Here is a 13897-nt window from a genome sequence, read left to right on the forward strand (position 1 = left end):
AGATAGACACAAATGGAAGGGGGAAGAAGGAAACATCACTTAATTAATCGCCCCAGGGTGATCTGCCCAGGAATTGGGAGCCAATGGTGATGAGCTGAGAAGACTGCACTAACCCCTTTGAAACCGAAAAGTCCTTGAGATATGACCCGGGGGGGGGGGGGGAGCTGTTACCAATAACTGTCTAAGTGTTAACAGTTAAAGGCAGCATACAGAAGCGGACAGGGGACGCTGGAAAGCCAGATTGACACGAGGAGCTATGGCTCACCCGAGCCAGGACAGGTTCCTTTCTATTTTCAGTCGGTCAGGGTCAGGGAGGTGTCAACCCCCACCTCCCAGGGTCCTGCCAAAGTGGGAAAGAGATGAGGCTTCCGTGGCAGCGAGGAGATCCTAGGTCCAAAGCTGGAAGGTAGGAATGCCACAGGCCAGCTAGGACAACCCCCGCATTTTACAGAAGGGGAAACTGAGGGCCAGGGAATGTAAGAGACTTTCTCAAGATCACACAGGTGGTGAGAGAAGTGAGATTCAAGGCCAGGTCCTCTGACTCCAGAGCCAAAGTTGCTTCCACTTATCACCGCAGCCTAGGGAGGTAAGGTGAGAAAAGCAAGCAGGGAGTGGATGGCTCTGAGCCTGTTGCACTAGGCTTCTAAACCTGGGGACCGCCCATGCATGTGCAGGTGTTGGCAGCGCGAAGCCGCACCGCCAGCTGGTGGCCTTTGCCGGTAATGCACCCTGATCAATCTGTAGCGCCCCTCCCAGTGCTGATGTGTAAATACGGTCGAGGTGCTTTGACGTTCCCTCTAACCATTCTCCTACTTCTGACCTCACACCTTCTGCCTGTGACACCCCCACTTACCCTGCATCCCACTTTCTTGGTCCTGAGGTTTTGGCTTTTTACCTCCTGCTTTGATACACCCTATCATGCCTTTCTGCTCACAATTCAAATCCCTTGAAAAATACAGTTCTCCAGACACCATGACATGTCTTGCTCCTCCATCTTGGCATGCGAGAGTGATGGCAAAGACTGCAGCGCAGACTAACACTCCAGTAATTTGTCTTTCCCTAAAAGGAAAGACAATTTCAGATGGGGAAACTGAGGCCCAGAGAGGGGAAGTTATGTCCAAGAATTATAGGATTTGAGAGAATGAAGGGACCTCAGTAGCCACTTAGTCTAACCCACGCCAGGAAAGGAAACCCCAGAAGAATATACTCGTCAAACAGTCATTCAGCTGCATCTTGAAGACCTCCAATGAAGAGAAATCCACCCCCACCTCCGGAGGCAGCCAACCCCACATAGGAACAGCCCAGATCACAAGATTGGTCCTGGCTTCAAGCCTCAATTGCTCTCTTTGCAATCTCCACTTAAAGCTTCAGTTTCTTGCCTCAGGGGATGAAGAGAACAAGCCCTTTTCCTTCCTAATGTCTGAACACAGAAATCAGGTTCCTCCCCTCCTTACACCAAGTCTCTTCTTCTCCAAGCCAAACATTCCAGTTGCTTCAGCCAACCTCATATGACATTGACTCAAGGTCTTTCAGAATGCAGACACTGCCCAGCTTCTGTTTCCTTTGTAACCCGATTGTGGGACCCAGAATTGAACACAACACTCCAAATAGGACCTAACTGGGGCAGAACCCAGAGGAATGGTCACCTCCTTATGACTGGAAGCCATGCCTCTCTCTTTTTTAACTTTTTTACCTTTTTTGTCTTTATTAATTTTTTTGTTTACTTTTGGTTTACAAGATTCAGTTCCACAATCCCTTGAGTTTCAAATTTTCCCCCTCTCCCTCTCTCCCCTACCCACCCCCCCATGGGGTCATACAATCAAGTACAGGATCTGCAAATACTTTCACATTAGACATTACTCAGGTTGTAAAGAAGGATTGTAACCGATGGAATGAACAATGGGAAAGAGGAAACAAAACCAAACAAGAAAAAGAAAGTGAGCAGGTGGTTTGCTTCAATCTGCATTCAGACTCTGTTCTTTCTGGGTCTTTCTCTGAATGTAGACATCCCCTTCCATCATGAGTCTTATAACCCTGCATTGCTGAGAAGAGCCCAGTCTATCAAAGGTGGTCATCACACATTTATTGTGTCTATAATTGTGTACAATTTTCTCCTGGTTCTGCTCTTCTCACTCCACATCAGTTTGTATAAGTCTCTCCAGGTAAATATGAAGTCCATCTGCCCCTCATTTCTTATAGCATAATAGTATTCCATTACATTCATATACCACAACTTGTTTAGCCATTCCCCAATTAATTGGGCATCCCCTTAATTTCCAATTCTTTGCCACCACAAAAAGAGCTGCTATAAATATTTTTTACATATGGGTTTTCCTCCCACTTCTATGATCTCTTTGGGATACAACCCTAGAAGTGGTATTACTGGGTCAAAGGATATGCAATTATTTATAAACCTTTGGGCATAGTTCCAAATTCCTCTCCAGAGTGGTTGGATCATTTCACAACTCCACCAACAATGCATTAGTGTTCCAATTTTTCGACATCCTCTCCAGAATTTGTCATTTGCCTGTTCTATCATTCTAGCCAATCTGGCTGGTGAGATGTGGTACCTTAGAGTTGTTTTCATTTGCATTTCTCTAATCAATAGTGATTTAGAAGGGGTGACCATGTGGCTCAGTGAGTAAGAGCACCAGCTCCAGTGTCGGCATGACCTGGGTATCAAATCCAGCCTCAGATACTTAGCACCACACCCAGAAATAACTGGCCGTGTAACCTTGAGCAAGTTACTTAACCCTGATTGCTTAAAAAAAAAATCTTCTAAATAGTGATTTAGAGCATTTTTCATATGCTTATAGATATCTTTAATTTTTACCTCTGAAAACTGTCTGTTCATATCCTTTGACCATTTATCAATTGGGGAATGACTTGTATTCTTAATAGATTTGACTCAATCCTCTGTATATTTTAGAAATGAGGCATTTATCAGAGACACTGGTTGTAAAAATTCTTTCCCAATTTCCCACTTCCCTCTTACTCTCGGTTACATTGGCTTTGTTTGTACAGAAACTTTTCAATTTAATGTAATCAAGATTATCCATTTTGTATTCTATAATGCTCTCTAACTCTTGTTTGGTCACAAAGTCTTCCCTTCTCCATAAATCTGACAGGTAAACTATTCCCTGCTTTTCCAGATTGCTTACAGTATCACCTTTTATACCTAGATTGTGCACCCATTTAGACTTGATTTTGGTATATGATGTTAGATAATGGTCTATGCAGCCATGCCTCTCTTAATACAAGGTCATGTAGGTAGTAAGTGGCAGACCTGAGATTTCAACCTACCAGACAGCAAATCCAGTGCCCTTTTCACTTTACATTTTATAAACCATAAAGGTCCCATTAATAACAAACGGAAACTCTGACCATCTGACTCAAAATCCAGAGTTCTCAGTGCAAGGATTAGTATACCCATTTCACAGAGAGATAAATTAAACCTTGGAGAGATTAAGTGCATTGCCCCAGATGACACAGGATAAGGATGAAGAAAGAGTGGAAGATGGCAAACCTATGTGTTTGTTGAGAAGGGTGATAGTCTCAGTAGAAATATGGGGGTGAGGAAGAGACCAGAATTTGGAGGTAAAGATAAAGAGTTTTATTTTATGTATGTTGAGTTTGGGATCCAGTTGCAAGTGTTCACTAGGCAGTTAGTGACACGGGGTCAGAGTCTCAGAAAAAAAAAATTAGCACTGTATATAGAGATCTGGGAGTCATCTGTATGGAAGTGAGATTGGAACCCCTAGAAGCTGCTGAGATCACTTAGAGCACAGAATGAGAAGAGAAAGTCCAAGACAAAGCCTTGGAGTACACCCACCCATCAGGAGCAGGACATGAATGATGGATCCAGCAAATCAGTTTGAAAAGGAGCTATCAAAGAAGTAGAAGGAAAACCAGGAGAGAATGGTATTACCACTAAGGAAGGGAAGAGAGAGTACTCAGGAAGTAAGCAGTTAAATGCTGCAGGGGGTTGAGAAAGATGAGAATTTTTTAATTATTATTATTATCAAATATCTATTTTCTTCCCCTCTTACCTGTTTCCTCCCCATTAGAGAAAGAAATGAAAAAAAAACTCCTTGTTATAAATGTGTTAGTCAAACAAAATTCTCCCTCATTAACCATGTCAAAAAAAATAAGCGGCGATGTGCACCCTGAGCTCATCACCTCTTTGTCTAGAGGTGGATGGTGTATAAGGAAGAAGAAAATGATGAAAGGTCCCCATATTTGGGGAGTGAGAGACCAGTGGTTATCTTGGAGAGAGAGGTTTCAGTGGAATGATGAGGTCAGAAGCCAGATTGCCAAGAGCTGAGAGATGAGAGGAGAGGCAGAGGTAAGGAGCGTAGTCCACTTCTCTAGGGAGGGACGGAAAGAGACCAGTATTTACTAAACGCTGACTTTGCAGCAAGTGTTTTATAAACATTAGCCCAATTGATCCTGACAACTCTAGGAGGCAGATGCTGTAATTACCTCCCCCACTCCCTGTACCACCAGGATCATGTACTGACATTCAAGGTATTTGACTCCTTACTTTGAGCAAGAAAAACATACCCATGCCTCATCTGGTTGCCAGATGCAGCTGATCTGCCCCTTGTAACTGTTCCTTATCAAGGGGATAAGGGAAGTCTGGGATGGTCTAGGAACTTCCTTCCTCTTGCTAACTCTCCTAGAACAGGGTGGGCAGGCTGAGCAGAGAGCAATTTCCTGAAGGAAGTGTGGATGGCTTCGGTTCCTTCCAAACTCAGATGGACATCTTCCTCCCCCGCCCTCTTCCCCCCACTCCTTGTAACTTGGACTCAGGGTCCCAGGATCCTGGAGGGTTGAGGAAGAGGTTACAGGGTACTGAAGGGTGGGTGGAGAGAAGAATTGTTGATGCCAAGAAAGCAGGGGTTAGCACAGGTAGGGCAGTGGAGGGGTAGAAGATGAGGAATGTTCATTTTGGCACCTGCCATATAATTTCATAACACACACACACAGAGAGGCAGCTAGTCACTTCCTAGCTGTGTGACGCTGGACAAGTCACTTAACCTCTGTTTGCCTTAATGCACTGGAGAAGGAAATGGCAAACCACTCCAGTATCTTTGCTTAGAAAACCCCATGGACAGCACTGGCATGAAATGGAACAGAATCATGAAGAGTTGGATGCAACTGAACAGCATATATATGTGTATATAAACATATGACTATGTATACAGATATGGGTCGGGGGAGAGATACAGTGAACATGGTCCAGTCCCCACCTCAGTGAATTCTAGTTTATCAAGTGGGTCAGTGACAGTCATGTTCGCTCTTTGGTGCTTTTTTTAAAAATAAAGATTACTTGACAGCAGAGAAATGAGCTTCCTGGCAGATTCTCTAATCAGAGGTTGTCAAGGTCTTTTCAAATTTACTAGCTGCTTCGGTATCATTATTTCTCCTCATGGCTAGTGCCTTCTGCCCCATCTCTCAGGGCTTTTTGGTATAAATCCAATACTGCCTGATGCTGCTGATGCTACTTCCCGATGGTCTTGATGGGGCACTAAAATGACCAGCCAGCATCATCCACATTTAAGCCATCCCTTCCCAGGTTGTACAGTCCCCAAGTACAGACAGCTCCCTTCCTCAATGATGTTGCCCTTCACCCTGGGCTCAGCCTCTACCTTTGCCTTAAAGAAATGGGTACCTGGAAAGGAAGCTGTCATCTGACACTGAGCAGAAAAAAAGAATTAAGGCATAGAGATCACATGACCTACACAAGGCCCACAGATAGCAAGGACCACCATCAGGCTAGGAGGCTGGAGAAACAGTGAAGATAGAGGACTCCTCTGTCAGGCAGATGGGATCTCATGGAGCAAGGGCTGCTCTCAGAGTAGAAGAAAAGAAGGGGCCATTGGAGGGGCCAGTGTTCCTTCGTTCATCCACTTCAGTTCCAAAAGCTCACAACAAATTCTATGGACCTACTAAGCAAGGGATCCTTAACCTTTTGGGTTCCATGGGCTCCCTTTGGCAATCTGGTGAAATCTACAGACTATATTCATAATGAAAAGAAACTCGCATTTTCAGTTAAAGGTTAGGAAAAATAAAGATTATCTATCTATCCATCCACCCATCTACCCATCCATCCATCTATCCATCCACCTCTCTCTCTCTCTCTCTCTCTCTCTCTCTCTCTCTCTCTCTCTCTCTAGTTTCCCATTCAAACTCATATGCCCCTTACAGGACCCTAGCTTTTTCATTCATTGATTCATAAATTTCCCTTAGTGGAAGTCTCTAGAAAAGCCTGGTTCTTGGCCCAAGCCAGGATGAGGAAAGGTCAAGGGTAAGTGAAATGGAGGCAACATTTTGAGGAGAGAAAGGGAGACTAAAGTTTGTCCTCATGTTGGCATCTCCGTTGAGAGGAAAGGAGAAGGCAGGAGGGGAAAGATAGCAGAGAAAGTTGGGAAGATTTTCTTTGATCTCAAAAGGGATTAGAAGAAAGGTAGTAAGGCCTTGAGTCAGGAGGACTTGAGTTCAAATCTGACCTCAGACACTTACTAGCAGGGTGACCCTGGGCAAGTCACTTTACCTGATTACCTCAGTTTCCTCATCCGTAAAATAAGCTGGAGAAGGAAATGGCAAACCACTTCAGTGTCTTTGCCAAGAAAACCCCAAATGCTGTCTTAAAGAGTTGGACATGACTGAAATGATCGTACAACAACAATTAAAAAGTGAAGAAAATGAATAAAAAAACCCAAACATTGAGCAGTTATTTTGTGCAGACAAACTGTGCTAAGTGCTGGAAATACACGTAGAAAAGCCAGATCTTGCTCTCAGGGAGTCTGCATTCTAATGGGGGGAATCATCCTAACATCCCCAGGTCTGATAGTGAATCTGGCTGGGATGTGGCAAGATGAAGGCACCAGGAAATGACAAAGATGAAGCCCAAAGGTAGAAAGAGCTCACCAGGAGTCCTCCTGATGCTACAAACAGGAAATCATGTGGCTCTTTTGAAAGGAATCACCACGAGATCGCTGAGTTGTATTGGATTTTTCAATAGTCATTTTGTATTTTTGTATTTCTGTGTTTAGGAGAAAATATCTTTCCAAAGGCTCATCTGAGAAGGACAGGCATTCTTTGTCTAGTTCAGGGGTTTCTTAAACTGATTTCTGGAGGTCTGTGAAAAAATACATCTTTGTTTTCATTAACCTCTATGCGAAATTCAGCATTTCCTTCAAATGCTTAAAAACACGATTCTGAGAAAGTCCATATCCCCAGACTGCTGGAGGGTCCATAACATAGAAAAAGGTTACGGACCCCCCGACTAGTTTTCCAATTTTGACTCTTTCTTTGTATTGTTTCTCACATGCTTACATTGGGGCATTTTGGCTTTTTTCTTCCATGGCATTTGATTTGTTGACCAAAATGCTACTATAGAGGTCGCTCACAGACATAAAGATTCTTTGAAAGACCAGCCAAAAGCTTCCTTTGACCCTCTGAGCATAAATGGCATCAGGCAGGGAGATACATGCATGGCTGCCCCATGTGGAAGAAGATCCAATATGGAGCCCAAGAGATCCTCCAAGTGCACCCGATTACAGATTCCATGGTATTGGAAGTAGCAGCCCTCAGACCACTGCAGTGCCTCCTAAGAGAGCCAATGGTGGTCCAGAGAGTTTGGACTTTCTATCCCCACAGTAAAAACCAAGGACATGAAGATGACTTCATGTCATGAACTGACAGGCAGTTGGCTGGGCTGCTTACCTTTAGAGTGCCTGCAGAAATATCTTTAGCTTGAGCAGAGACTGCAAATGAATAATGAGCTGGACCCAGAATCAATCACTACTGGAAAACTGTCAAGGTCTTTTAAGGATTCTTTGTATCCCTAGCATTTAGTGCAGAGTAAGTGCTTAATAAAAGCTTGTTGGCCTGACTCTAGGCATCTCCCTGAAACAAAAGCACATGTCTTTAAATGTCCAAATCCTTCTAGAGATGTTTGATTGATCACAAGTCACCGGACAATGGAATCTCTAAGGAATTGAAAATTAGTCTCACTCTACCCGTGATGGAGTAGGTAGGTGAGTAGATTGTACCAGATAACAAACAAGGGATTAGTAAAGAAGATCATTAAAGAAATGTTTAAGGGGGAAAAACCTATTAAGTGCTGAGAATAAGGGATTAGCAGGAGCCAGCCCGGGGATTCATCAGTACCTCATGATACTACCAGCTTATTTGGGTAGAGCCCGCAGGGATGAACTTACAGGAAGGCATGCATGGGTGGTGATTTACATAACAGGAAAGGCCTTTCTGTCAATGACCTCCTTATACTATGTGGCCAGGAATCAGGCCAGAGGGTATCAACAGTATAGATTTCTCATGACTCCAAATCACTTTCCAGAAACATTGGACAGCTCCACCAACAATGTACTAATGGGCTTCAAAGCTGCTCCAGTATAGACCCTTCCTATCTTAACCTCCTAACTTTGCCAACTTGATGGGTATGAGGTAAAAAAGTTCTTTTTGTTTGTTTGTTTATATTTATTTTTACTATTAGTGATATGGAGCATTTCTTCATGTTCTGAATCACTGTATTTCTTTTGGAAATTTCTCATATCCTTTGACCATTGGGCTGTGTCTATCTTCTATAGATTGTGGCTATTAACTTGTATCAGGAAGTTTTCTCCTCTTCGTAGCTTAGTTGCATTGGGTTTTGGTTTGTTTTGGGTTGTTTTGTTTTTTTTTTTTTCATGTAGAGACTTCTAGAGTTTTGATAATCAAAGAATCTTTTAGGATCTTCTCTATGCCTTGCTGGTCACAAACATCTTCTTCCATTTTCCTAACTTAAAAAAAAACACAATACCATCTTTTCCATTCCTTGTAAATTTACAGTTTTGAAGCTGTAAAATGCTGATCTTCCTAAAATGTATATGTATAATATGTAATTGCAGAAGTTACATGTCTATACAAATAAAATTTTGCCTTATATTTATTGATGCCTTTGTTTTAGTATCACATTCTTTTCTGTATATCTCCCTCAACACCTATTTTCATAAAAGTTTTAAAAATGAAAGTGTATGCGTAGGAAGGGGAATGTTTCAGAAAAGCCAGCATAGAGATGACATCTGGCCACAGAAACAAAACCCCACACCTGTGGTTCCCACTCTCTTCCTCCCCATAGGGAAGGGAAAAGGGTCACTTTTCTAATTCTCATCAAAAGCAAATCATTAGTCATTCCATTAGGCCTATTGATGGAGATTCTGGTTTCTTCCTTCTAAATCCATTCATGGAGTTCTGCACATTCAGTTCTCGCAGCACAGTCCCATGCTACGACTTTTATGCATCATACACAATTCTGTTTAGCTCATTCTCTAGAGGAGGGGGACCAATTCTGCTTCCCATTCTCTGTTACCAAAGAAAGTAATGCAATTAATATTTTGGCATCTGGGGGATCTTTCTGTGGTCATTGGCCTCTTCCATCTTGGCCTAGCAGTAATGTGAAATCAATTATGAATCAATCATTTCTTTTTAGTCATATTGTTTAATTACACATATCATCTAGTTCTTACACATAACAGTAAGTTAAGGAGTGTGTATGAGATTCTGTGCAGGCTGACAAGGCACTGGCTCCCACAGGCCTATCTATCAGCTAACCTAGCTATTCTGGCACAGCTTCGTGCTGCAAATTCCTCATTTCTACTAAAATCAAAGCTGTAGCCTCCATGCCCTGAATGATGCTCACCTGTCAAAGTCATCGCATCCTGCAGAAATTCCCTGTTCTTAACACAGAATAGCTTTCCATGAAGACAGTGGAAAGTCCCCAAATATGCCCAACCAATCAGGAAGCAGAAACTCCCATGAGAATCAGTATCACATTTCTCAATGTGGGATAATGTTCCTCATTTATAGCTATAAGGATGCTCTGTAAACTTAGTTCCGGGTCCTTTGTACCAATTGAGGTGGTCTTGGATCCACTACAAGCCATTGCTAATAAACTAATCATGCTCAAAAGTTTTGCCTCAGTTTCCCTTATTTGTAGATTTTCAGTCACTACAATAAGAATCTCTAGGTCAAAGGTAAGAACGCTTTAATCACTTTCTTCACCTAATTCCATATTGCTTTCCAGAATGGTTCTACCATTGCAGTTCTATCAAAAATATAGTACTGTGTTAGGTATAAGGCAAAAACCTCAGTTGTAGTAATTTACATTTCTTAGGGACTTGAAGCAATCTTTCACATAGTTAATAGTTTGCAATTCTTTTTCAATGTGCTTTTATTCATACATGATTATTTTAATGATCACAGTAATTGAACATAGTAAATACTTAATAAAGGTTCTCTTCTTCTCCTCTCTCTGTCTGTCTCTGTCTCTCTGTCTCTCTCTCTCTCTCTCTCCAGCTTATCCATTCAAAAGTCTGCCAATGTGACTTCATCACAACCCCTCTCTCATCTTTTCGCATGTCCTGTCTCCCTCTCTTGCCCCTGATGCATGTACTTAACTAGCATAAAACACTCACCAGCTTTTGGATTTTACAGTCTCTCATATTCAGGTAACTGTCATGGCGAATTTATCCTGGTATATAGCATAAGATGAGATTTCAACCTAATTTCTGCTCAGTTGCTTTGCACTTTTCAAAGCAGATTTTGTCAAATGAGGAATCTTCCTGACTATTCCACCCACTCACCCTCATTGTGTATTCTGGGTCACTAGATTCCTTGGTTTCTGTTACTCATTTATCTCATCTGTTCCACTGATCCACTTTCCTGTTTCTTTTTTTAAAAAATAGATGACTGATTTAGAATATAATTTGAGGCCAAACAGTGCTAGGCTCCCTTCACTAATATTTATCCCCCTTATTTCTCTTGAGATTCTAGACTTTTTTATTCCTCCAAATAAACTAGGTATTGGAGGGAAGGGGTATAATCTTAAACTTTTTTTTTTTTTTGCCTTTTGGAGGGCAATTGGGGTTAAGTAACTTGCCCAAGGTTACACGGCTAGTATTTTTGTGTGGGTGTTAAATGTCTCAGGCTGGAACCGAACTCGGGTCCTGCCGACTCCATGGCCAGCCCTTTGCTCACTGCGCCACCTAGCCACCCCGAAGGGGTATAATCTTGTGAAGAAACCTTTTGTGGTTGTGGTTCAGCACCAAACCTGTAATTTGTGTCATTTCCCACTGGGTTAGCTGAACCCAAATTCAATCTCTGTAATCCTTTATTCCTTAGCAAAACACTTTTAGACAAGTCCTGCATATCTGGGTAGGTCAGCTCCAGGGGGCTTCTACATCGGACAGGTATTCTACATGGGCCTTCTTTTTAATTTCTTATTATTCTTAGGGTTATTTCAGAACCGCTGATGATTTCCAGGGATTTATTTTGTCCCCTGCTACTTTGCTGAAGCTGTGAAAACTCTCTGGGTGGTTTCTAAGCTTATCATCATTGGCATATGGAAACAGGGTTAACTGTTCAGCATCTTTCTTAGTGTTTGGCAGGGCAGCTAGGTGGCACCATATTGCATAGGGTACACAGGAAGACCTGTCTTCAAATATGACCTCAGACACCTACTAGCTGTGTGACCCTGGGCAAGTCACTTCACCCTGTTTGTCCCAGTTTCCTCATCTGTTAAATGAGCTGGAGAAGGAAATGGCAAACCACTCCAATATCTCTGCCAGGAAAACCCCAAATGGGGCCATGGAGAATCAGACATGACTGAAAAAAGAACAACAAATAATGATGGCATCAGCTTGGCATCTAAAGTCCCTGCTAGTTCTAGAGCTATCAACGTAGGCCTCTCTCAGTTCAGGTAACTTCCTTCAAGGTGTAAGAGAAAAATTCAGTACTCGGCTCATTTGACACCTTTGTCAACATGATTTAAATTCAACTATTTCTGCTTAGAGAGGGAGAAACACAACGTTCCCCAGTTAACTAACTCCCTATGACACTAGATATTTTTTTTTCTGGTTTTTGGAGGGGCAATTGGCGTTAAGTGACCTACTCAGGGTCACACGGGTAGTAGGTGTTAAGTGGGTAGTAGGTGTTAAGTGTCTGAGGCCGGTGCTCTATTCACCTAGCCATCTAGCCACCCCACAAGACACTTCTATGAACAAATTACAGAACTCAAGAGACAAAGACAAAATTCTACAGTCAAGATTAAATAAGGTTACAAAGTTCGGATTGGAGTATTTGAGTAATTTAAACAGAATAATAGCAACTCGGAATACCCTGAAGGATCTATTTTGCTAAATCCATTAGATTCAAGCTAGTGGGGAGAAATAGTAAAGCTCTTAATTGGATGAAACTACAGTAGCTGGAGCCCTGTCTAGTCACCACCAGATCACAGTTCCTTCCTGAACTTAGACTGTCAGCTTTAGAAAGGGATGAGACCTTTCTATAACGGAAGGATTTCAGATCTGGGCATTGCCATTTTAGAAGTTATATGGACACAGCCCTGCCAATGAACAGTGAATATTCCTCCAGCTGCAGTAAATTGTTCTTTGTGAAACGTTTTATAATTGAATCTATAAAAGTTTTCTGTGCTTTTACTGATCCCCCAATATTTTACGCATTTTGTAGTTATACTGTTTCTGCCTCTTAGATTTTGTTATTATGTACAAAGGCTACTGATGTTTGTGCATTTCTCTTCTAGCCTGCAACTGTGTTGAAGTTATGAACTGTCTCAATTAATATCTTTGCTGATTCCCTAGGATTTTCTATATGAGCCATTATGAGATGAATAAAAAGGATCATTTTGTTTTCTCTTTAAGCCTTTAATTTCTTTCTCTTTCCTTATTGCTAGTATTTCTACAACTATATCAAATAAAAGCAAGGGGAGTAAGCATCTTTGTTATGCCACTCTTTCCTGGGAAGCTTATACTACCACTATTACTAATGATGGGGTGCTTGGGATCTATGTTTATAACATCAGTCTGTAAAACTTTGTAATATCAATTTGTAAAACCAGTTTATAAAATCACACTCCATTCCCGCCGCCAGTATCAGAACATTAACTCTGCCCCTTCCCCCTACCCACACTCTGCCTAGCTTCAAAGCATTAACTCTGCCCAGTAACAACTCATGGATTCTTTATCTAACCTTGAAACACTAACAAGCTATACCTATCAATCCTTCACAAAAGTTATCTATAAACATTCCAGCTTAGGCAACTATTATCTCCCCCTTGTATAGTGTCCCACTGCCCCCATGAATCCTTCGGTACCCTATCACTAGGTTGACTCCTTGGCTGCCTCAATGAATCCTTCAGGACCCTATCTCTGGGTTAACCCCTTTGCCTATTATCCACTGAGTCTCCAGTTAACCTTGGTTTCCAGACATCAATCGTTCCCAGACATCAATCCTGTCGAGCATGACACTGATGGGTGGCACACTGGGCACTTCTCCATCAGCCCTTGACCACTCACTGACTTAGTGACGTTCCAAGCCTAAAACCACACCTCCAGGTAGCCCCCACTTGGGCTTTTTTCCAGTGAATCATGGGCAATACGCCTGAGCAGTTACATTACACTGTCCCCACCCTAACTCCTCCCTAATCCCACCCTTAATCCTAGTTAGCATAATTGGCATGGGCTCTACTATGGATGATTCTATATAAACCTTAATTCTGCCCCTTTAAGGTTGCAGGTCCCCTAAGGATCCTTGCCTGCTGTAAGGCGTATAATAAGCTTTTACAACTCTGACTCCAAGTCAGCTTAGGCCAACTGAACTCTTTCCAGACTGAATCCCAGGCTCTCTGGTCTTAGATAAGCTCAGAGTTTCTGCTGAATCTGCTGGGAGCCATCCCTCGTCACTAAGAGCCGGAATTCATAGAGGGTGTTAAGGTTTACAAAGCACTTCATACATCTTAACTCTTTTGATTCTCATGATAACTCTGGGAGTTACTCCCGGTGCTGTTATCCCCATTTCACAGATGAAGAAACTG

General features: G+C 42.3%; 1 protein-coding gene across 1 annotated transcript in view; it reads right to left on the reverse strand.

Moving 5' to 3' along the window:
- Positions 1-13897, reverse strand: part of LGALS2 (galectin 2) — a 42676-nt gene that overhangs the window by 26705 nt on the left and 2074 nt on the right. The window lies entirely within an intron of this gene.

Source organism: Petaurus breviceps, unplaced genomic scaffold (genome assembly GCF_028583685.1).
Source record: "Petaurus breviceps papuanus isolate PSGF00001 unplaced genomic scaffold, PetGlider_PUasm1.0 156, whole genome shotgun sequence".
Taxonomy (NCBI): domain Eukaryota; kingdom Metazoa; phylum Chordata; class Mammalia; order Diprotodontia; family Petauridae; genus Petaurus; species Petaurus breviceps.